This window comes from Ranitomeya variabilis, chromosome 1, assembly GCF_051348905.1.
Source record: "Ranitomeya variabilis isolate aRanVar5 chromosome 1, aRanVar5.hap1, whole genome shotgun sequence".
Classification (NCBI taxonomy): domain Eukaryota; kingdom Metazoa; phylum Chordata; class Amphibia; order Anura; family Dendrobatidae; genus Ranitomeya; species Ranitomeya variabilis.
Window position 1 is genome coordinate 176,004,105 of NC_135232.1, and position 23,786 is coordinate 176,027,890.

Below are 23,786 nucleotides of genomic sequence, written 5' to 3' on the forward strand. Positions count from 1 at the left end.
AAGACGTTGCATTTTTGATCCAGTAAAAATATGCAGTGTGAAAAACTCACCAAAAACTCATTGTGGGCATACAGTCCAAAGTTGGATGTAAGACAGCCAAGTGGTATGAATTTAAAATATAAATAATCATTTATTTCTTGAAATTATATTCTTGCCAAGTACCTCGATTATTTATTTGTTGGGATATTTGCTATATTTCTGTGTGTTTATCACACTTTCATATGATTGTTCGCAACTGTATATACAGTCATATGAAAAAGTTTGGGCACCCCTATTAATCTTAAGCTTAATGTTTTATAAAAAAAAAAATTTTGCAACAGCTATTTCAGTTTCATATATCTAATAACTGTTGGACACAGTAATGTTTCTGCCTTGAAATGAGGTTTATTGTACTAACAGAAAATGTGCAATCTGCATTCCAGCAAAATTTGACAGGTGCATAAGTATGGGCACCCTTATCATTTTCTTGTTTTAAATACTCCTACCTACTTTTTACTGACTTACTAAAGCACTTTTTTTGGTTTTGTAACCTCATTGAGCTTTGAACTTCATAGCTAGGTGTATGCAATCATGAGAAAAGCTACTTAAAGTGGCCACTTGCAAGTTGTTCTCCTGTTTGAATCTCCTCCGAAGAGTGGCATCATGAGCTCCTCAAAACAACTGTCAAATGATCTGAAAACAAAGATTATTCAACATAGTTGTTCAGGGGAAGGATACAAAAAGCTGTCTCAGAGATTTAACCTGTCAATTTCCACTGTTAGGAACATAGTAAGGAAATGGAAGAACACAGGTACAGTTCTTGTTAAGGCCAGAAGTGGCAGGCCAAGAAAAACATCAGAAAGGCAGAGAAGAAGAATGGTGAGATCAGTCAAGGACAATCCTCAGGCCACCTCCAGAGATCTGCAGCATCAACTTGCTGCAGATGGTGTCACTGTGCATCGGTCAACTATACAACGCACTTTGCACAAGGAGAAGCTGTATGGGAGAGTGATGCAAAAGAAGCCGTTTCTGCAAGCACGCCACAAACAGAGTCGGCTGAGGTATGCAAAAGCACATTTGGAGAAGCCAATTTCTTTTTGGAAGAAGGTCCTATGGACTCATGAAACCAAGATTGAGTTGTTTGGTAATACAAAAAGGCGTTATGCATGGCGGCAAAAAAACACAGCGCGTTGTATAGTTGACCGATGCACAGTGACACCATCTGCAGCAAGTTGATGCCGCAGCTCTCTGGAGATGGTCTGAGGATTGTCCTTGACTGATCTCACCATTCTTCTCTGCCTTTCTGATGTTTTTCTTGGCTTGCCACTTCTGGCCTTAACAAGAACTGTACCTGTGTTCTTCCATTTCCTTACTATGTTCCTCACAGTGGAAATTGACAGGTTAAATCTCTGAGACAGCTTTTTGTATCCTTCCCCTGAACAACTATGTTGAATAATCTTTGTTTTCAGATCATTTGACAGTTGTTTTGAGGAGCCCATGATGCCACTCTTCAGAGGAGATTCAAACAGGAGAACAACTTGCAAGTGGCCACTTTAAGTAGCTTTTCTCATGATTGCATACACCTAGCTATGAAGGTCAAAGCTCAATGAGGTTACAAAACCAAAAAAAGTGCTTTAGTAAGTCAGTAAAAAGTAGGTAGGAGTATTTAAAACAAGAAAATGATAAGGGTGCCCATACTTATGCACCTGTCAAATTTTGTTTGAATGCAGATTGCACATTTTCTGTTAGTACAATAAACCTCATTTCAAGGCAGAAACATTCCTGTGTCCAACAGTTATTAGATATATGAAACTGAAATAGCTGTTGCAAAAAAACCCATTTTTATAAAACATTAAGTTTAAGATTAATAGGGGTGCCCAAACTTTTTCATATGACTGTAAATATTTTCCCATGATACGTTAATTCATACTACAAATAAGAGTACTGTGATGCCAGAGATGAATCAGTTAATTTTCAGACCATGCCATGTCAATTTTAGTCTGTTTTCAAATTTTTTATTGATAAAGATAACAGTTTTTGTGAGATTTGTGGTTGTGCTGTTTTCCTTCAATCGTCAAAAAAAAACATTTCCAAGTTGGAAGTTCGCAGCAGAAGTGGCACCTATGGAAAAGGAAAGGATATGTATGAAAATACAGACATGGTAGGCACATACATAAATGTGTAATGCATATTGAAAATCTTCAACATATCTTATATGTGTGAACATGCCTTGTATGGTTTTTAGCTATGTAAGACGAGGTGTACACTTTCAATATTTGGTCAGTGTTTACATCAGCATTGGTAAGCCAAAACCAGGAACACTTCCGGTTTTGGCTTATAAATGCTGAGGTAAAAAATGCTCACCAAATAATAAATGTGTGCACATGATCCTTAGCAGTAATTTTGTGATTACAATAATTTATAACAATAGGTTTACTTAAAGTGTTACAGACTTAGGCCTCATTCACATATCCGTGTTTAAGTATGTACGTGAAATAATGGTACCAATGTCATCAGTGTTTTTGATTAGTGTAATCAGTGTCTGGTCTGTGTATCAGTTATTATAATGAGTAAGTTTTGTTTCTGTGAGAAAAACGGACATAACAGGTACGTACAACACAGATGTGTGAATGAGGACTTTAGATAGCTTTTTTACACTTATACCATTATCTAATTCTACAGCAGATTCTTTGCTAGCTGAATGTGAATAGCAATGTAATGTTTTTGCCTTTGCTGTGAAGAAATAGGAACTATTTAGATGCAGAATAAAAACCAGTGACAAGTTTGCACATTTTATTACTTTTATTATGAATTCTTAGTATTATTTTTTATTCTTCAGTGAATAGCAGATGTTTGTCTCCAATTATGTAGCTACATATATATTAATATTTATAGGAAAGTTAATAGCAAAGGACATTTGTGTAGGTAGTGGTGTGACACATTTGTTGTTTATGCCACGGATACATGTGAAAATATCTATTGAGTAATGGAGAATGAAAAGACAGTAAAATATCTCAGAAAAAAAAGCTGTTGATTACATTACATTGTACAATATGGTATTTATCTTTAGAATTGCTGATTACATCTGCATATCTTACAACTGTCCAAATTGCATACAAGCAACCAGCAGATAGATGTCTTTGTTTTGCTTTATTTTGAATACCATTTTATTGCTACAACATCATTTTTAATTATTAAGAATATTTTATAAATATCTTATTTTCACTAATGTATTTAGCAACAAATAAGTTTGCTTCTTATTTCTTGAAGCTCAAGTGAAAAATTCCTTAATCATTGAATTTACTAGCCAAGTGCACAATGAAACCAAAGGCTATGTGCACACGTTGCGGATTGGTGTGTGGATTTTTCCGCACTGTTTTGGCAAAATCTGCAGGTAAACTGCACTGCGGATTACCCTCAGATTTGCCGCAGATTTGTGCAGACTCCACCTACATTTTTTTATGTGCACACATTGCAGATTTTGCTGCGGATCCGCAGCGGACTTGGTGCTGCGGATCTGCAGCCATTTTCCATGCGTTGTACAGTACCATGTAAAAGTATGGAAAACAATATCCGCAGTGCACATGCTGCGGAAAAATCTGCACACCAATCTGCAACATGTGAACATAGCCTTACACCTGCAGATTCCTATTGAGGAGCAGGTGTAAACCGCTGCTGAATCCACAGAAAGAATTGACATGTGTAAAAAACACCACTGCGTTTCCGCGTGGCTTTTTCCACTGCATGTGCACTGCGGATTTTGTTTTCCATATGTAAGGGAACACTGAACAGCTCTTCAGAGTGTCCAAGTGTGGGATCAGTTGTCTCAGGGCACTCGGCATGTTGGGAGGAAAGAGGATCAGGGTGAGGAATATCTGGTCCACACTCACGGCTACTCAGACTTGACCGTGTGGAAGACATGGTGGTGGTTAAGTGACTGGAAGCATTATCCGCTATCCATCCAACAACTGTTTCACACTGCTCTGACTTCAATAGTGGTGTGCTGCGGTCCCCTAGAAACTGAGACAGGAAGGTCGAGCGAGAAGATGTGGGTCTTTGTTGTGGCCCACTTTCAGCTTGGCCACGGCCTCTTCCTCTGCATGCACCATCAGCATCACGTCCACTTCCCCATCCCTTGCCCCTTGCCTTGCCCATTTTAAATGTACTACTGAACTATTTCAAAAGCTCAACACAAATGTATTTATTTGGAGCTAAGTTATATTTGATCAGTATGCCTGCAAAGCTATGATTTTTCCAACAAGAAAACATCAGGCCTCAGCCTGACATAACAGACTGTATTAAATATGTTTTTGGCTTTTGGTGAATTTAAAAAAAAAATAGAACAAGGCTAGCACTCAGAACTATGCTACGTATGCCAGCGAAACTACAATTTTTCCACCACAGAAACACCAGGCCTCACCCTGACATACAGTAACAGACTGTATTAAGTAGTTTTTGGGTTTTTGGTGAATTAAAAAAAAAAAGTAAAGCAGAACAAGGCTAGCACACAGAACTGTGCTACGTATGCCTGCAAAACCACAATTTTTCAAACACAGATACACCAGGACTCAGCCTGACATAACAGACTGTATAATTTTCTTTTTGTTTGTTCTGTTTGTTTGGTGAACTTAAAAAAAAAAAAAAAAAAAATAGAGCAAGGCTAGCACACAGAACTGTGCTATATATGCCTGCGAAACCACAATTTTTCAAACACAGAAACACCAGGCCTCAGCCTTACAACAGATTGTATTAAATATGTTCTTGGTTTTTGGTTAATTAAAAAAAAAAAAAAGAGTAGAACAAGGCTAGCACACAAAACTATGCTACGTATGCCTGCAAAACTGTGATTTTTTTGATTTTTCCAACACAGAAACACCAGGCCTCAGCCTGACTTAACAGACTGTATTAAATATTTTTTTGGCTTTTGGTGAATTTTTTTTTTAAAAGAGTAGAACAAGGCTAGTTCACAGAACTATGCTACTTATGCCTGCGAAACTACAATTTTTCCAACACAGAAACACCAGGCCTCAGCCTGACAATAGACTGTATTAAATATATTTTGGTTTTTAGTGAATTAAAAAAAAAAAAAGAGTAGAACAAGGCTAGCACACAAAACTATGCTACGTATGCCTGCAAAACTGCGATTTTTCAGATTTTTCGAACACAGAAAAACCAGGCCTCAACCTGACATAACAGGCTGTTGGTTTTTGGTGAATTAAAAAAAAACAGTAGAACAAGGCTAGCACACAGAACTATGTTACTTATGCCTGCGAAACTATGATTTTCAATCACAGATACACCAGGCGTCAGGCTGACATAACAGACTGTATAAATCTTTTTTTTGTTTTTATTGATTTTTTTAAAGAAAAAAACAAGGATAGCATGCAGAACTATGCTATGTATGCCTGCAAAACTACGATTTTTGCAACAAAGAAATGCAAGACCTCAGCCTTACATAACAGACTGTATTAAATATTTTTGGGGGTTTTGGTGATTTTTTTTTTTAAAGAGTAGAACAAGGCTAGCACATAGAACTATGCTACGTATGCCTGCAAAAGTACGATTTTTCAAACACAGATACACCAGGCCTCAGCCTGACATAACAGACTGTATACATTTTTTCGGGGGTTTTGGTGAATTTTTGGAAAAAAAAATAAAATAAAATAAAGCCACAGAAAACTGCAGCTAGGTATATAGTAAATAAGCAGCAGCCGCAGACAGTAATGGAGCTTTTTGAGGTTTGCAGTGAGAGCTATGTACTCACATACAGTGCCTGCAGGCCTTGCACTGATATGGATATGTGCACATAGACTCCCCTGCCTACCTAGCACTTCAAACTTTGAAACCCCAAAATGACCCTAAAAAGGACTGTTGGTTTTTCAGGAGTTGTGGACTGAATAGTTGCAGACCTACACTAACTATTAAAAGGATGATTCTGACCCTATCTCAGTAGCAGCTCTCCCTACACTCGCTAAGTCTGGAGCAGAATGTGGCGAGCAGGGCGGCGTCAGGTCTCTTATAGACCTGATGACGCCGTGCAGCCAGCCAATCACTGTAATACCACAACAAAGATGACTGCGGCATTACAGTGCATGGCTGACAATCCCTGCATTGCAATTGGCACTCTAAAGAGCGCTAGAATTGCAGGGCTCCCGCTGAATAATCCCTGAAATACTCGGTGCTCGCCGATTACACCGAGCACAGTGGTACTCGGGCGAGTACTGAGTAGTGGCGAGAACGTTCGCTCATCACTATTTAAAATGCAATTTGGAGACAGAGATACTCTCTTTAACCCTCCATCTAGGAACAACTGATCTGACAGGCGCAGATCTTTTAGTTTCATTTCTCCCTCCTCACCAGATTGTCAGGAAATCCCTCACCCCAATACCTTCCTGACTCTAGATGCTTTGTGAAACCTCCAAGGCATAGAGAGCCAGTTCATGCCACGTGTCCAGCTTGGATATCCAATAATTATAAGGCACAGAGGAATCTCGGATTGGAGTTGTGTCTCTCTCACCTGTACTCCTTAGTTTCCAACGAAGTGTGACCTCTGACGCCAGCATTTTTAGATGGGAATTTTTGTAATAATTCCACAACAAGGGCCCTCTGGAACTGCACCATTTTAGTACACCTGTCTGCCTCTGGAAGAAGAGATAGAAAGATCTCCTTGTAGCATGCGTCTAGAAGTGTCACCAACCAGTAATGACTGTCACCCCAAATTTGAGAATGTGAGGGTCACGGGAAAGGCAGTGTAGCATAAACTCAGAAATGCATGCCAGACTGCTAACAGGCAGGACTTCTGTGTCCTTACCAAGAGGACGACTGACCATGCTCTCCTCCTCCTCCCTGTCCATGCTGAACAGACAGTATGACAGTTGTGCTTGTAGTACCGTCTATAGCGCATGAAACTAGTTCCTGCTCTTCCTCCACCTTCTCTTCCTCATTGTCACCCAATCCACGCTGGGATGAGATGAGACTGGGCTGTGTGTAATCATCCTGTATGGTTCCTTACTCCATCTCATCATGATCTGCCTGCAATGCATCCTCTTTGATTGTGAGCAGAGAGCATTTCAGAACACACAGAAGTGGGATGGTGATGCTAATTAAGGTGTCTTCGCCGCTCACCATCTTGGTGGAGTCCTCAATATTTTGGAGGATGGAACATATGTCTGACATCCATGTCCACTCCTGAGGTCTTATGTGTGGAGTCTGACCTCAAAACCGACAGCCTTGTTGATGCTGGTATTCAGTAACTGCCCTCTTCTGTTCAAAACTCCTTTCCAACATATGCGGTGTACAGTTCCAATGCTTGGGGACATCACACAACTGTTGATGAGCTCGAATCTGCAAATGGTGCTGAAGCACGGCAAGGGTGACAGAAGCTGTAGCTAACTTTCTAAAATGGGCACACATGCGGCGTACTTTCACAAGCAGATCCGGCAGCTCTGGGTAGCTTTTGAGAAACTGTTGAACAACGAGGTTAAGCACATTGGCCAGGCATGGTACGTGTGTGAGCTTGCCTCGCCTCAGAGCCGCCACCAGGTTCTGCCCATTGTCACACACGACCATGCCTGGCTGTAAGTTCAATGGTGTCAGCCACAGATCTGCCTGCTCTTTCAGAGCTGCCCACAACTCTTCAGCATTGTGCAGTTTGTCACCTAAGCATATTAGCTTCAGTACAACCTGTTGCTGCTTGGCTGAAGCAGTGATGCAGTGCTTCCAGCTTGTGACTGATGTGGTCATTTCGGAGATGGAGGCTGAAGATGAGGAGCAGGAGGAAGAGGTGCAGGAGCTGTAGACCTGATTTATGTAGCGCCTGAAATCCTCAGCATATGGAGGATGTGTTCCATCCCAAGGTCCGACTGGGTCCCGGCTTCTACTATGTTAAACCAGTGTGCCATCAGGTTGCAGAAAGCTTCCATCTCAATGAGCCTAAAAGGCAACATTTCTAGTGCAAGCAGATGACAAATGTGTGAATTTAGTAGTGTGGCCTGTGGGACGTTAACTGTGTATTTGCGCTTGTGTACCAAGGACTGGGGTGTGGAAAGTGAACGCTGCGCTGGGACAAGGACGTGGACGTGCTTGATAATGGTGCTAGTTGAGTCTGTGCAATGACAGGTGCAGGGCAGAAGGCATCTTGGCATGCATCATGGACAGTCGATTGGCTTTCACGCACAACAGCGGAAGAAGCAGTGGTATCACCCGCAGACACTGTTTGTGGACCCCAGTGTTCAGCCCACAAAGTCAGGTGCTTTGCTGCCATGTGCCTGATCATGCTGGTGGTGGTGAGGCTGGTAGTTTTACTACCCCTGCTGATGCTGGCATGGCAGGTGGTGCAAATGGCCTTTTTGGGGTTATCGGTAGAGTCTTTAAAAAACAACCAGACTTGGGAAGACTTAACAGCTGGACTGGGGGAAAGGTTGCATGCCTTCTGTCTGTGGCCACCACACTGCTCCTTCCTGCCTATTGGGGTGCTACTCCTCCATCCCCCTGTGTGCTGCTGTCCTCATTCTGCATGTCCTCCTGCCAGCTTGGGTCAGTTACTACATCATCCACCACCATGTTCCCCACTTCCGCACCCTGGTCCTCTTCCTGACTTTCTGGCAATTGTGTCTCATCATTGTCCACCTCTTGTGACACTTTCCCACCGTCGCCTACGTATGACTGTGACTGCTCAAATATTTGGGCATCACTACATGTGATCTCCTCTTGCCCTGCTTCAAGTGGACCGGGCGAGAGTCTGGAATCTTTAAAGGGAAAACTATACAGCTCTTCGGCGAGTCCAAGTGTGGGATCAGTTGTCTCCGGGCACTCAGCATGGTGGGAGGAGGATCAAGATGAGGAATATGCGGACCAGACTCATAGCTACTCAGATTTGACCGTGTGGAAGACAGGGTGGTGGTGGTGGCAAAGTGACTGGAAGCATTATCAACTATCCAACCAACAACCTTTTGACGCGGCTCTGGGTTCAATAGTGGTGTGCTGCTGTGGTCACCTAGTAATTGGGACAGGAAGGTTGGGCGAGATGATGTGTGTGTTTGTTGTGGCAAAATTTCAGCTTGCGCACTTCCTTGGCCTCGTCCTCGGCCTTGATCTCTGCATGCACGATCACCGTCACATTCACTTCCCTGTCCCTTGCCACGCGCCTTGCCCATTTTAAATGGAGTACAATATTTTCCATGTTCAGTACAAATGGCTGAATTTGGAGCAAACTTATATTTGATCCATGTGCGGGAAAACCACAGCACAAAATATCTGGCCTGTAAGTAACAAATTTGGGGGGGCAGAAAACGAGTGTCAATAACTAGGCTAAGACACAGCAAAAAAAGTGCAATGGAGGCCTGAAATGGCACAACTTTGAGCATACTAATATGTGAGGCCTGTGATGGAGATACCCCATTTTCAAATATCTGGCCTGTATTTATTTTTTTTCAGCAAACGGGTATCAATAACTAGGCTAAGACACAGCAAAAAAAATGCAATGGAGGAGTGAAATGGTACAATTTTGAGCACACTGATATGTGAGGCCTGTGACGGAGATACCCCATTTTCAAATATCTGGCCTGTATTTATTTTTTTTCAGCAAATGGGTGTCAATAACTAGGCTAAGACACAGCAAAGAAATGCAATAGAGGAGTGAAATGGCAGAATTTTGAGCGCACTGATATGAGGGGCCTGTGATGGAGATACCCCACATTCAAATATCTGGCTGGAATATTTTTTTTAGCAGCAAACTGGTGTCAATAACTAGGCTAATATATATAATGAAACCTGGCACTTATATATGTCACTAAAGTTTGGGAATCTACCTTGGCACCACTCCATTGAGCTGTGCACACACCTATTTTGATAATAACTAGGCTAAGACACAGCAAAAAAAATGCAATGGAGGACTGAAATTGCACAATTTTGAGTGCACTGATATGCAACCCGTGTGGTGGGCAAAACCCAGTGTTAAATATCTTCCCTGTAGGTAATTTTTTTTTTCAGCAAACTGGTGTCAAGAAATTGTATCTCACACTCCAACAAAATTTTATAGTAGCACAGAAATGGTAGAATTTTATGCGCACTCAGATGTAATTGCTGTGACGGCCAAACCCCTGTTTAAAAAAGCTGGATTTTCATGCTGTACTATGGAAAGGATCTGGCTGTATTCTGCTGTACCAACAAGCAAATGGAGAAAATAAACCATGTGCTCTGGATTGATTTTGAAGAAAATAATCAGGATTAAGATGCCAAAAAAATTTTTCTTGGCCACTGATACCTGGGACTATGTATATATGGTAAATATCTGTAATAGGCAGCAGCAGACAGTAATGGAATGGACTCTCTTGCTGTATGCAAAGAAGTATGCCACATACACTGCCTGCCTAGCACTGATATCTAGATAAATCGTAATTAGTCCTCAAAAGGACTGTTGGTTTAGCTGGATTTGTGTATTCTATGTGTTATGCCCACACTAACTTATACACCACCAAATCTGTTCGTTTATCAGCAGCACCTCTCCCTACACTGCCTAAGTCCGGAGCTGACTGGGACAAGCAGGGCGGTGCCAGGTCTGATATAAACCTGATGACGCTGTGCGGCCATTCAATCACTGTAATGCCACAACCAACATGTACCTGCATGTTGATTGGTGCTCTAAAGAGCGCCAAATATGCAGGGCGGAGACCCGAATTCCCGCCGAGCAACCACGGAAATGCTCGGCGCTTGCCGAGCAGCGTGATGCTTGGGCAAGCACCCAGCACTACAGAGCATGCTCACTCATCACTAATTAAAACATCTTATTTTTCCATTTTGTTAACCACAAATAAAAATACAGAAAAAAATATGTCCCTACATAATACAGGGTGGGCCATTTATATGGATACACCTAAATGAAATGGGAATGGTTGGTGATATCAACTTCCTGTTTGTGGCACATTAGTATATGGGAGGGGGAAAACTTTTCAAGATGGGTGGTGACCATGGCAGCCATTTTGAAGTCGGACATTTTGGTTCCAACTTTATTTTTTTCAATGGGAAGAGGGTCATGTGACACATGAAACTTATTGAAAATTTCACAAAAAAACAATGGTGTGCTTGGTTTTAATGTAACTTTATTCTTTCATGAGTTATTTACAAGTTTATAACCTCTTATAAAATGTGTTCAAATTACTGCTCAGTGTGTTGAATTGTCAATACAACCCTCTTCTCCCACTCTTGACATACTGATAGCAACACCGCAGAAGAAATGCAAGCACAGGCTTCCAGTATCCGTTCTTTCAGATGCTGCACATCTCGTATCTTCACAGCATAGAAGATGTGAAGCATGTGAAGATACAAGATGTGCAGCATCTGAAACAACGTATACTGGAAGCCTGTGCTAGCATTTCTTCTTGAAAAGTTTTCCCCTTCCCATATACTAATATGCCACAAACAGAAAGTTGATATCAGCAACCATTCCAATTTTATTTAAGTGTATCCATATAAATGGCCCACCCTGTATGATAAACAGTAGAGGTTGTAGACAATCTGGCCAATTAGTTTTAAAAATTGCATTTCAATAAATCCAGTAGGATTTTTTGCTTCTTTTAATCAATGAATTTTACCATGGAAAAGTACTTTTAGTATACTGGTTTCACTTAAATCAAATCATTATAATATGTTTATAATGGGAATAATAAAGCTTATATTGGTCTATTTGTGATTTCATGGTTCACAATTAGTTCTCTAAACTAAATCAAGATTTTTTAGAAGCAAAGACAAACTTTATTGTTTGTGGTTGTTCCTATAACAATGACATAAATGATATTTTGGTTACCAACTGGGTGCTTCCACCTAAAGAATATAACATTGTTGACCTCTATATGACAATACAGCGAGTTGACTGCAGGACTTTTTTTTACAATTGAAAACGAGATTATAAAGTCAAGTTGAGTTCATGGCCATATACTCATTAGCATATTGCTCTTTTTGATGCCTAGTACAGTTTGCAAGGCAACAGCAAACTGGTCAAAATGTTAGAATTCATCTTTTAATTATATAGTATGGCTTTGTGCACTGATATTACAGAAAATTAGAGAAATTATACCAAACAGACTAATGTGTTGGCAGACTAATGTGTTGGCACATATCTGAAGTTGCTCAATAATCCCATAATAATGTAAAAGTATTTAGCTTATTAGATGAATCTTGCATAACTTTATTGCTGATTGTCATTTTTCTCTGGTTTCATATTATGTGTCATCTGCTGCTGATTTTTGTACTTTGTATCTAAATATGTAAGTCAAACTATCATCTTTACATTATATCAAGTGAGTCTAGATACTAGGTGACTTACACAAAACCGGCTCAAAAGTCCATCAGAAGACATTTAGGGGTTATTTACTTACAGCAGTGTATTCATTTTTCTTATTGGATGATTGTGCTGAATGGTAACAACAAAGATTGAGATGTAATTATTTGTAACTGTGCGCATTGACTAAAAATATGAATTTATAGACATTAGATATTTATCTGCATATCCTTGGCAGCTTAATCCAGTTAAATTTGGTTAGATCTGATGAGAATCTGATAATTGTCTTAGTCGTACTCAATAGGTTAAATGTGTCTAAACCATAGATAATCGAATATTTTAAAATTTAAATTCAACGGGTTCAGCAGTTTTTCCCCAAAATTTTATTTACAGGAAATAAATTCTACACAAATCACAGATACTGAAATTGCCCTAACAAAAGACATTTTTAACACTCTGATACTCCTTGGATTGTACCTCACCCCTTTCTATCTCTTTAATGTACCACCTTAGTAATGTCAAAGTGAACTCACCTTACCAGGATGGTAACCTGGTCGCAACCAGTGCACTGACAGATTTTTTTTTTTAAATTAAAAAATGGTCCAAAAAATATCCCCCTTAGTTATTTTGACTTAATCAGGCAGTAGAATTTTTTATGATGCATGGTTATATACTTCTAGTCCATTGTTTTTGTATATACATTTATAAACATTGAGAGATATTTAACTATTTATAAAATATAGAATAGAGATACTTTATAAAAGGTGTACTGTTTAAAGATATAATGGGTCATACTCACGAGGTCAAAATTGTTGGTACCCCTCGTTTAATGACAGAAAAACCCACAATAGTCGCAGAAATAACTTAAATCTGATAAAAGCAACAATAATTAAAAATCTATGAAAATGAACAAACAAAAGTCAGATATTGCTTTTCATCCATGCTTCCACTGATTTTTAAAAAAAATAAAACTCAGGAAATAGGCCTGGACAGAAATGATGGTACCCATGTCATGATTAAGGGAGCTTAGTCTCCAGAAACGCGTTGAGATTCTTACCCATATGGCTTGTGCTGAAGTCTGTATCCTCTATGCTCAATATTATGTGAATAAAGAAAACTCTTTTTTACGGATTCAGTGAAGCTGGACATTCTTTTCTTTTTGGAATCTAAAATCTGAACCACACTCACTTTTTTCTAATGATTTTGAAAATATTTTCAATACAAATGCATATAATGTTAAATATTTGTAAAAAATTCTATTTCTCATGTACAGAATCTTTTAAATAGAGTTAGTAAGTGTATATGTCATTTTTGAATATGATAATTTGGGACTATCTAAAAATCATATTACTATTTTGAGTACTTGTCTAATGTATTAGGGTTTTCTAGTCCTGTCTATATTGCTCAGCTTTGAGCTCTGACATACTCTCATTATTCTAAAATCACCCTAAAATGGCTGTTGCATTTCCTGCCCAGGTTATTATACAGACATTGATAGGTCCTTCTGTGCTGTCATGTGATGTTATAGCTGCAAGACATTATGGGGAAGCCTGCACAGTCATGCCTGAGGTCATATGAACCTTTTGTGGCTGATAAAATGTGTAAAAAGGCAATATGATGGTTTTAGGACATTTGCATGAATGAAATCACAAATTATTCAAATTTACCAGGACCTGCAAATTTCATGAAATTTCGACTCAAATTCGATTTGCATAGAATCAATTTGATCAAATCTAGTCTGCACCCTGTCAGTACATGTTAGCCAAACATTTTCTCTTCAGACAAAAGGCCACTCCAATTGGAGTTTGTGGAGGGGGACGTGGTATATATTCATTCTCCATCAGGCCCAATATACAGGTTTAATAGTATCTACTGTATATTCTAACTGATTGTGGCGATTTACCTTAATTGTTATTCTTACATCATGTGATTAAATTTGCTGCTTTTATATTTGGGCATCATGCAATGTAGCTATGTGCAATATATCTGGCTAATATCTGATCAGTTGTCTAATATAAATTGATTTCATTTGATTTTCCACTTGGTCAGATCATGTGTTGACATTATATCTTGCACGCAGTTCTTTTTTCATGATTCCTCTATGCCCTAATTTATATGCAGTGGTTTTTGCTTTAACTTGTATTGATTTACGCATCCCCAAAACACCAGCAATCCACCTCCATGCTTTATAGTAGGAATGGTGTTCCTTTCATTATAGGCATTGTTGACCTCTCTCCAATTGTAACATTTGTGGTTGTGGCCAAAAAGTTCAATTTTGATCCCATCCCTCAAAATTACATTGCTCAAGAAGTTTTGAGCATTGTCTCTGTGCTGTTTTTCATATAGTAGGCAAGAAACTTCTTTGTATTTGCGCAGTTATGGCTTTCTTCTGGCAACTCGACCATTTTTCTTCAAGTGCCTCCTTATTGTGCATCTTGAAACAGCCACATCGCTAGTTTTCAGAGAGACCTGTATATCAGCTGATGTTATTTGTGAGTTTTCTCTGCATCCCGAACAATTTTCCTGGCAGTTGTGGATGACATTTTTGTTGGTCTACATGACCGTGGTTTTGTTTTTACAGTGCTTCTGATTCTCCATTTGTTTATCACAGTTTGAACGCTGCTGACTGGCATTATCAAATCCTTGGATATCTTTTTGTATCCCTTTCCTGTTTTATACAGTTCAACTACCTTCTCCCATAGATCTGATGAAATTTCTTTTGTATTCCCCATGAATCACAATCCAAAAACCTCAGTGGCTGGATAAAAGATGCAAAAGTCTGTCTGGATCCCAGAAACTAACTCAGCTTTTATGCACACACACTGATTACAAGCAAACAGGTCACAGATGAGAATATTCACTTTAGTAGCCATTCAAACCCATTTGTGTCAACTTCTGTGCATGTTATCAGGCCAAAATCACCAGGGTATGTGAAATTTTGATTGGGGTCATTTGGATGTTTTGGGTTGTCATTATGATTTAATAAGAGAAAACACAGTAGTTTGACAGTAAATGGCTTCATCCAACCACTAACCATGAGTGGAGAAAAAGTTTTGGTGTTATCATTCATATTCTCTGAAAATAGGCCAACAAAGCAAAAATTCTGCTGGGGTATGTAAACTTTTGAGCGCAACTGTATATTTATCATTAATAAATAGGGTAAAATACAGTGCTATTCAGCATTTCATATCTTGACAATTCTAATATTTATTTCCTAATTTATATTCTTGCTGAATAGAATCTAGACTATAATTATCAGAGAAACACAAGGTGAAGCTTCACTCACGTATATATGCTGAGCTCTACTGTATGTCACACTACTCAACTGCTAGGCATTTCTTTGTTTATATAGAGCAAAAGGGAATTCTTTCTGCATTACAGTTCACTGAATAAGCTACAGAAACGAAACTGTCCATCATCCGAGCACAGAATAAAATCCAGCAATTTCCACTAGTTGTAATTTGCAGTACTTCAGCACATCTTTAATTTATTGACGCCCTTACTATAAAAGCTTTCAGAGGAACACACTTTTTGCAGTCATTGCCTTTTTTTTTAGATGAAAGAAACTTTGCTTATTATGTTCTAGGTGTGCTGATTGTAACACAGTGACCTTGATGTTCAAAGCCTACATTCCCAAGCACTGCAGTGTAAATGGATGGAATATAATCATTCCTTCTTATTTTACCATTGTTTTCCTAGAGACCATTTGTTCTGCTACTTTATACCTGTCCACATAAAAATAATGAAACCTGGAATTGCCTAATTTTCAATGCCAATAGCCTAAATATCAATCAAGAAATTGCAAATAAATTAGATATTAAATTATTATCTCCTGATGTAAGGGAATTGTATTTTTTTCTTTCTTAAAAACTGGATAAAGTAATGCCTGGAAATTAAACATCCTAAAGCAATAAATTGAATAATGCTCCAGATTATGAAATGGTTATTCCCATGATCACAATTTTTTTTTCACAAATCACAGTATCAGCATAACTAGTGTTAGTATACAGGTTAAAACCAAAATCAGGTGTCTTACTTACTCCTTTTAGTCTTTTTTATATCCACTGAGCTGAATGACCGATCCTCTTGTTCTCTGCTTAAACTACAATTCTCAGCAGCCCACTGCTTCTTCTCAGTAATAATATAAGAAATCCCAAAATCATATTATTGGTCTGGGGCAACACACGTGTGTTGTCTACAACCAGACCCATCAATTAGCTCCAAATGGCATAGGAAAGAATATGAGAAACCGGAGCATGATTATATAGAAAAGATACTTTATTATAACAAAATCATTAATTAAAACCAGCAATAACATTTAGAGGTGTACAGTAAATACCATGATGCACACATGGGGGGGCACCCACCTCTCTCAATACTCCTATAACAGTTTCAAAGGGAAAACCCTTCCATATCATACAACCAAGGCAAGTGGCTAATAGGTAATCAAATATGGGTTACAGGAATAGAGTATGTAATAAATAAGATCAAGTTTTTCGCCAGCTCAAAGACTCTAATACATATACCAAGCTTCCCTCCAGTCCCCTAGCCTCCTTCTCGCGGGTTTTACAGGATATACTTGTGGGAGCCTTTGAGGCTAATATCATTACTAAACAAGTGCTTGACGGACTTATTGTCAAGTCACCTCGGGTCCCCACATTTTATCTGCTACCCAAGATCCACAAGGATGCCCTTGACCCCCCGGGACGTCCAATTGTGTCAGGAATTGACGGGATTTGCGATCCGGTATGCAAATTTGTTGATTTTTACCTTAAGTCATTCGTGGAAACATTACCGTCATATATTAGAGACACTACGGACGTCCTGTCGAGGGTCGACGGCATCCTTGTGGACATTGGCACAATTCTGGTTACTGCCGACGTCGAGGGGTTATATACGTGCATTGACCATTCTCATGGTCTCAATGCTGTTCGCCGCTTTCTGGGGGCCTCCGACCTGGACGGTCCCCTGAGTGAGCTGATCCTCGAGCTGGTGGAGTACATCCTTACCCACAATTTTTTTGTCTTCAAAGACAGATTTTACCTACAGAGGCGCGGCACGGCCATGGGCGCGGCGTGCGCGCCCTCGTATGCCAACCTCTTCCTTGGCGCCTGGGAGGGGGAGATTTTTGGTGACGAGGGCCCGCCCGCCGCTGCCCATGTGCTGTGCTGGTACCGTTATATTGATGACATTCTTTTTTTGTGGGGGGGGTCTGCCCACCAGCTCGAGGAATTCATGGACACTTTAAATAACAACAGCCAAAACATACGGCTCACATATACTTCTAGTATATGTATACTTTCTATATAATCATGCTCCGGTTTCTCATATTCTTTCCTTCTTCTCAGTAATGTAATGCTCCTTCCACTGCACTCTTGCACTTTTCCTGAGCTGTTGCTGCAACTCTTAATCTATATTTCCATTCAAATATATATATATTATATATATAATGCAGTGGGGAAAATAAGCATTTGAAACACTGCAGATTTTACACGTCTTCCCACCTACAAAGAATAGAGAGGTCTGTAATTTTAATTGAAGGTACACTTCAACTGTGAGAAACAGAATCTAAGAATGAAAACCAGAAAATCCCATTGTATGATTTTTACATGATCAATTTTCATGAAAAAAGTATTTGATACAATAGAAAAACAGAACTTAATATTTGGTACAGAGACATTTGTTTGCAATTACAGAGGTCTGATGTTTCCTGTAGTTCTTGGCCAAGTTTGCACACTCTGCAGCAAGGATTTTGGCCCATTCCTCCATACGGATCTTCTCCAGATCTTTCAGATTCTACTTGACAACATTGAGTTTCAGCTCCCTCCAAAGATTTTCTATTGGTGTCAGGTCTGGAGAGTAGTTAGACCAATCCAGAACCTTGAAATGCTGCTTACAGAACCACTTCTTAGTTGCACTGGCTGGGTGTTTTTGATCCTTGTCATGATGGAAGACCCAGCCACGACCCATCTTCAATGCTGTTACTGAAGTTAGTGGCCAAAATCTTGCGATACATGACCCCATACATCCTCTCTTCAATACATGCAGTCGTCCTCTCCCCTTCGCAGAAAAGCGCCCCCAAAGTATGATGCTTCCTCCACCATACTTTATGGTTGAGACAGCGTTCTTGGGGTTGTAATCATCCTTCTTCTTCCAAACATGGCGAGTGGAGTTGATATAAAAAGTTCTATTTTGGTCTTATCTGACCACATCACCTTCTCAAATGCCTCCTCTAGATCATCCAGATGGTTATTGGCAAACTTCAATCCAGCCTGGACATCTAGCGTAATCAGGGTTACCTTGCGTGCCCTGCAGGATTTTAATCCATGAAGATGTAGTGTGTTATTAACAGTAATGTTTGAGACTGTGTTCCCAGCTCTCCTGGTCATTGACCAGGTCTTCCATGTAGTCCTGGGCTGATTCTTGTCCTTTTTCAGAATTATCCTTACTCCACAAGGCCATATCTTGCATGGAGCCCCAGACTGAGGAAGATTGATGGTCATCTTGTGTTTCTTCCATTTTCTAATAATTGTGCCAACAGTTGTTGCCTTGTCATCAATCTGCTTTTCAACTGTCCTATAGCCTATCCCAGTCTTGTACAGGTCTATAATTTTGTCCCCAGTGTCCTTAAACATTTATCTGTGTCCAGTACCACCTCTATGCTGATGACACTCAGATCTACCTCTCTGGCCCAGACATCACCGCTCTGCTGTCCAGAATCCCAGAATGCCTATCAGCCATATCCTCCTTCTTCTTCTCTCGCTTCCTCAAACTCAATGTGGACAAATCTGAACTCATCATCTTTCCTCCATCCCATAGATCTTCCTTACCTGACCTATCTATCGCAATCAATGACATCATGCTTTCCCCCATACCAGAAGTCTGCTGCCTCGGAGTAACCTTCAACTCTGCCCTGTCCTTCAAACCGCACATCCAAGCTCTTTCCACCTCCTGTCGCCTCCAGCTCAAAAACATCTCCAGAATCCATCCTTTCCTCAACCGTTAATCTACTAAAATGCTTGTGCATGCCCTCATCATCTCCCGCCTTGACTACTGCAACATCCTTTTCTGTGGCCTCCTTGCTAACACCCTTGCACCTCTCCAGTCCATCCTTAACTCTGCTGCCCGACTAATTCATCTCTCTCCTCACTACTCCTCTGCTTGCCCCCTCTGCAAATCTCTTCACTGGCTCCCATTCCCTCAGCATATCCAGTTCAAATTACTAATACTGACCTACAAAGCCATCCATAACCTGTCTCCTCCATATATCTCTGAACTAATCTCCCGATATCTTCCCTCACGTAATCTCCGGTCCTCCCAAGACCTCCTTCTCTCCTCCACACTTATTCGCTCCTCATCCAATCGCCTCCAAGACTTTTCACGAATATCCCCATCCTCTGGAATTCTTTGCCCCAACACGTCCGACTATCAACCACATTCGGATCCTTCAGACGGAACCTGAAAACCCATCTCTTCAGGGAAGCCTACAGCCTGCACTGACCCCGCTGCCTCCTCATCAATACTGAAGCTACCACCTCACCAATGCCAGAGCTGCAGCAACCCTCAACCTATTGTCTCCTTCCCCATAATCCTGTAGAATGTAAGCCTGCAAGGGCAGGGTCCTCGCGACTCTGTATCAGTCTGTCATTGTTAGTTTGTTTACTGTAAGTGATATCTGTAACTTGAATGTAACCCCTTCTCATGTACAGCACCATGGAATCAATGGTGCTATATAAATAAATAAATAATAATAATAATAATCTGGTCTTGGCCATGGAGGAGAGATTGGAGTGTGAGTGAGTGTTTGGACAGGTGTCATTTTGCAAGTAATGAGTTCAAACAGGTGCAATTAGTAGAGGTAATGCGAGTAGGATGTTTTTTTTTTAAGAAAAATCAACAGGTCTGTGAGAGCCAGAATTATTGCTGGTTGGTAGGTGATCACATACTTATGTCATGCAAAAAAAATGCAATTTAATTATTTAAAAATTATACAATGGAATTTTCTGGTTTTCATTTGTAGAATATGTCTCCCACAGAATATATATACAGTAAATACTCGAGTATAAGCTGAGAAATTCAGCCCATTTTCTTAGGCTGAAATTGCCCCTCTCGGCTTATACTTGAGTCATTCCCAGGGTCGGCAGGGGAGGGGGAGTGGCAGCTTTCTAATCATACTCACCTGCTCCTGCCGCAATCCCTGTCATCTCTGGTTCTCCGAGTGCTGACAGCTTCTTCCTGAATTGAGCAGTCATATGGTACCTCTCATTACAGTAATGAATATTGACCCAACTCCACTCCCATAGGGGTGGATCCGCAAATTCATTACTGCAATGAGCGGTACCATGTGACCGCTCAATACAGAAAGAAGCTGACAGTGCCCGGAGAACCAGGGACGGCAGGGACCATGCCAGGAGCAGGTGAGTATGGCGGCATTGCACGATATTCACCTGTCCCCCGTTCCACCATCAGCGCAGCCCTGTCTTCCGCGTCCTCTGCAGTGACGCTCAGGTTAGAGGGCGCGATAACATGGTTAGTGTGTGCCCTGTGCCTAAACGTCAATGCAGAGGACACGGAAGACACAGCAGCGCCCAGTAGTGGATCGGGGGACAGGTGACTATAGTAAGTGCCGGGGGCCTGAGCGACGAAAGGTGAGTATGTGATTTTTTTTTAATTGCAGCAACAGCATATGGGGCATTATAGTCTATGGAGCATCTTATGGGGCCATAATCAGCATTTGTGCAGCATTATACGGGGAAAATATTTCTATGGAGCATCTTATGGGGCCATAATCAACAGTTGTGCAGCATTATATGGGGCAAATGTGTCTATGGAGCATCTTATGGGCCATAATCAGCATTTGTGCAGCATTATACGGGGCAAATATCTCTATGGAGCATCTTATGGGGCCATAATCAGCATTTGTGCAGCATTATATGGGGCAAATATCTCTATGGAGCATCTTATGGGGCCATAATCAGCATTTGTGCAGCATTATATGGGGCATATTTTAATATGGAGGATGTTATGGGGCCCGTCATAAACTGTATGGAGCATTATGTGGGGCTCCCGATTCAATATGGATATTCAAAAACACTTAACCTACTGATGTCTCAATTAATTATACTTTTATTGGTATCTATTTTTATTTTTGACATTTACCGGTAGCAGCTGCATTTTCCACCCTAGGCTTATACTCGAGTCATTAAGTTTTCCCAGTTTGTTGTGGCATAATTAGTGGTCTTGGCTTATACTCGGGTCGGCTTATACTCGAGTATATATGATATATATATATATATATATACAGTATATATATATACACAGTATAGATACATACAGTTGAAACCAGATATTTACATACACAATATAAATAGACACATATGCATGTTTGTCTCAGTATTAGTGTTGAGCATTCCGATACCACAAGTATCGGGTATCGGCCGATATTTGCTGTATCGGAATTCCGATACCGAGATCCGATACTTTTTTGGTATCGGGAATTGGAATTGGAAGTTCCCAGTGTATGGTTCCCAGGGTCTGAAGGAGAGGAAACTCTCCTTCAGGCCCTGGGATCCATATTAATGTGTAAAATAAAGAATTAAAATAAAAAATATTGATATACTCACCTCTCCGGAGGCCCCTGGACATCACCGCTGGTAACCGGCAGCCTTCTTTGCTTAAAATGAGCATGTTCAGCACCTTCCATGACGTCACGGCTTCTGATTGGTCGCGTGCCGCTCATGTGACCGCCACGCGACCAATCACAAGCCGCGACGTCATCCCTCAGGTCCTAAATTCCCTTCTAGGAATTTAGGACCTGAGGGATGACGTCACGGCTTGTGATTGGTCACGTGGCGGTCACATGAGCGGCACGCGACCAATCAGAAGCCGTGACGTCATGGAAGGTGCTGAACGCGCTCATTTTAAGCAAAGAAGGCTGCCGGTTACCAGCGGTGATGTCCAGGGGACTCCGGAGAGGTGAGTATATCAATATTTTTTATTTTAATTCTTTATTTTACACATTAATATGGATCCCAGGGCCTGAAGGAGAGTTTCCTCTCCTTCAGACCCTGGGAACCATTAGGGATACCTTCCGATACTTGAGTCCCATTGACTTGTATTGGTATCGGGTATCGGTATCGGATCAGATCCGATACTTTGCCGGTATCGGCCGATACTTTCCGATACCGATACTTTCAAGTATCGGACGGTATCGCTCAACACTACTCAGTATCCGTCATGAAATCAGAATAAACCTTTTCTGTTTTAGGTCATTTAGGACTGGATATTAGGGTTGAGCGAAACGGGTCGATCATTTTCAAAAGTCGCCGACTTTTGGCTAAGTCGGCGTCTCATGAAACCCGATCCGACCCCTGTGCTTGTCGGCCATGCGGTACGCGACTTTCGCGCCAAAGTCGCGTTTCAATGACGCGAAAAGCGCCATTTCTCAGCCAATGAAGGTGAACGCAGAGTGTGGGCAGCGTGATGACATAGATCCTGGTCCCCACCATCTTAGAGAAGGGCATTGCAGTGATTGGCTTGCTGTCTGCGGCGTCACAGGGGCTATAAAGGGGCGTTCCCGCCGACCGCCATCTTACTGCTGCTGATCTGAGCTTAGGGACAGGTTGCTGCCGCTTCATCAGAAGCAGGGAGAGCGTTAGGCAGGGTCCACTAACCACCAAACCGCTTGTGCTGCAGCGATTTCCACTGTCCAACACCACCTTCGGTGTGCAGGAACAGTGGAAGCTATTTTTTTTTTTTTTTCCCCTCAGCGCTGTAGCTCATTGGGCTGCCCTAGAAGGCTCCGTGATAGCTGTATTGCTGTGTGTACGCCACTGTGGAAACCAACTGCTTTTTTCAAAGCACATATCCTCTTGTTCCTTCCTTTCTGCACAGCTATCTTTTTTGTTTGTCCACACTTTTTATTTAATTTGTGCATCAGTCCACTCCTATTGCTGCCTGCCATACCTGGCTTACATTACTGCAGGGAGATAGTAATTGTAGGACAGTTTTTTTTTTTTTTTTGTTTTTTTTTTGTGGGAGATTAAGATTGGCATTTCTGCTACAGTGCCATCCCTGTGTGTGCCATCTCTCACTGAGTGGGCCATAGAAAGCCTATTTATTTTTTCCGTGATTTGTGTTCTAAAATCTACCTCAACACAGAAACACTACATCAATCAGTGGGAGAAAAATATTGGCCTCAGTCAGGGCTTGTGTGCCACTGCTGTGTGTGCGCTATCTCTCATTCAGTGGGCTATAGCAAGCCTATATTTTTTTTTTTTTTTTTTTTTTAATATTATTTGGTTTCAAAAGTCTCCCTGAAAAAAAAAAAAAACCTAAAAAAACAGTGGGAGAGTAATATTGCCCTTTCAGCTTGTGTGCCAGTCTTGACTCCTGGGTGTGCCACCTCTCTCCCTCTCATTCAGTGGGCCATAGAAAGCCTATTTATTTTTTTTTTAAAATATTATTGGGTTTCTAAAGTCTCCCTGAAAAAAACAAAAAATACATAAAAAAACAGTGGGAGAGTAATATT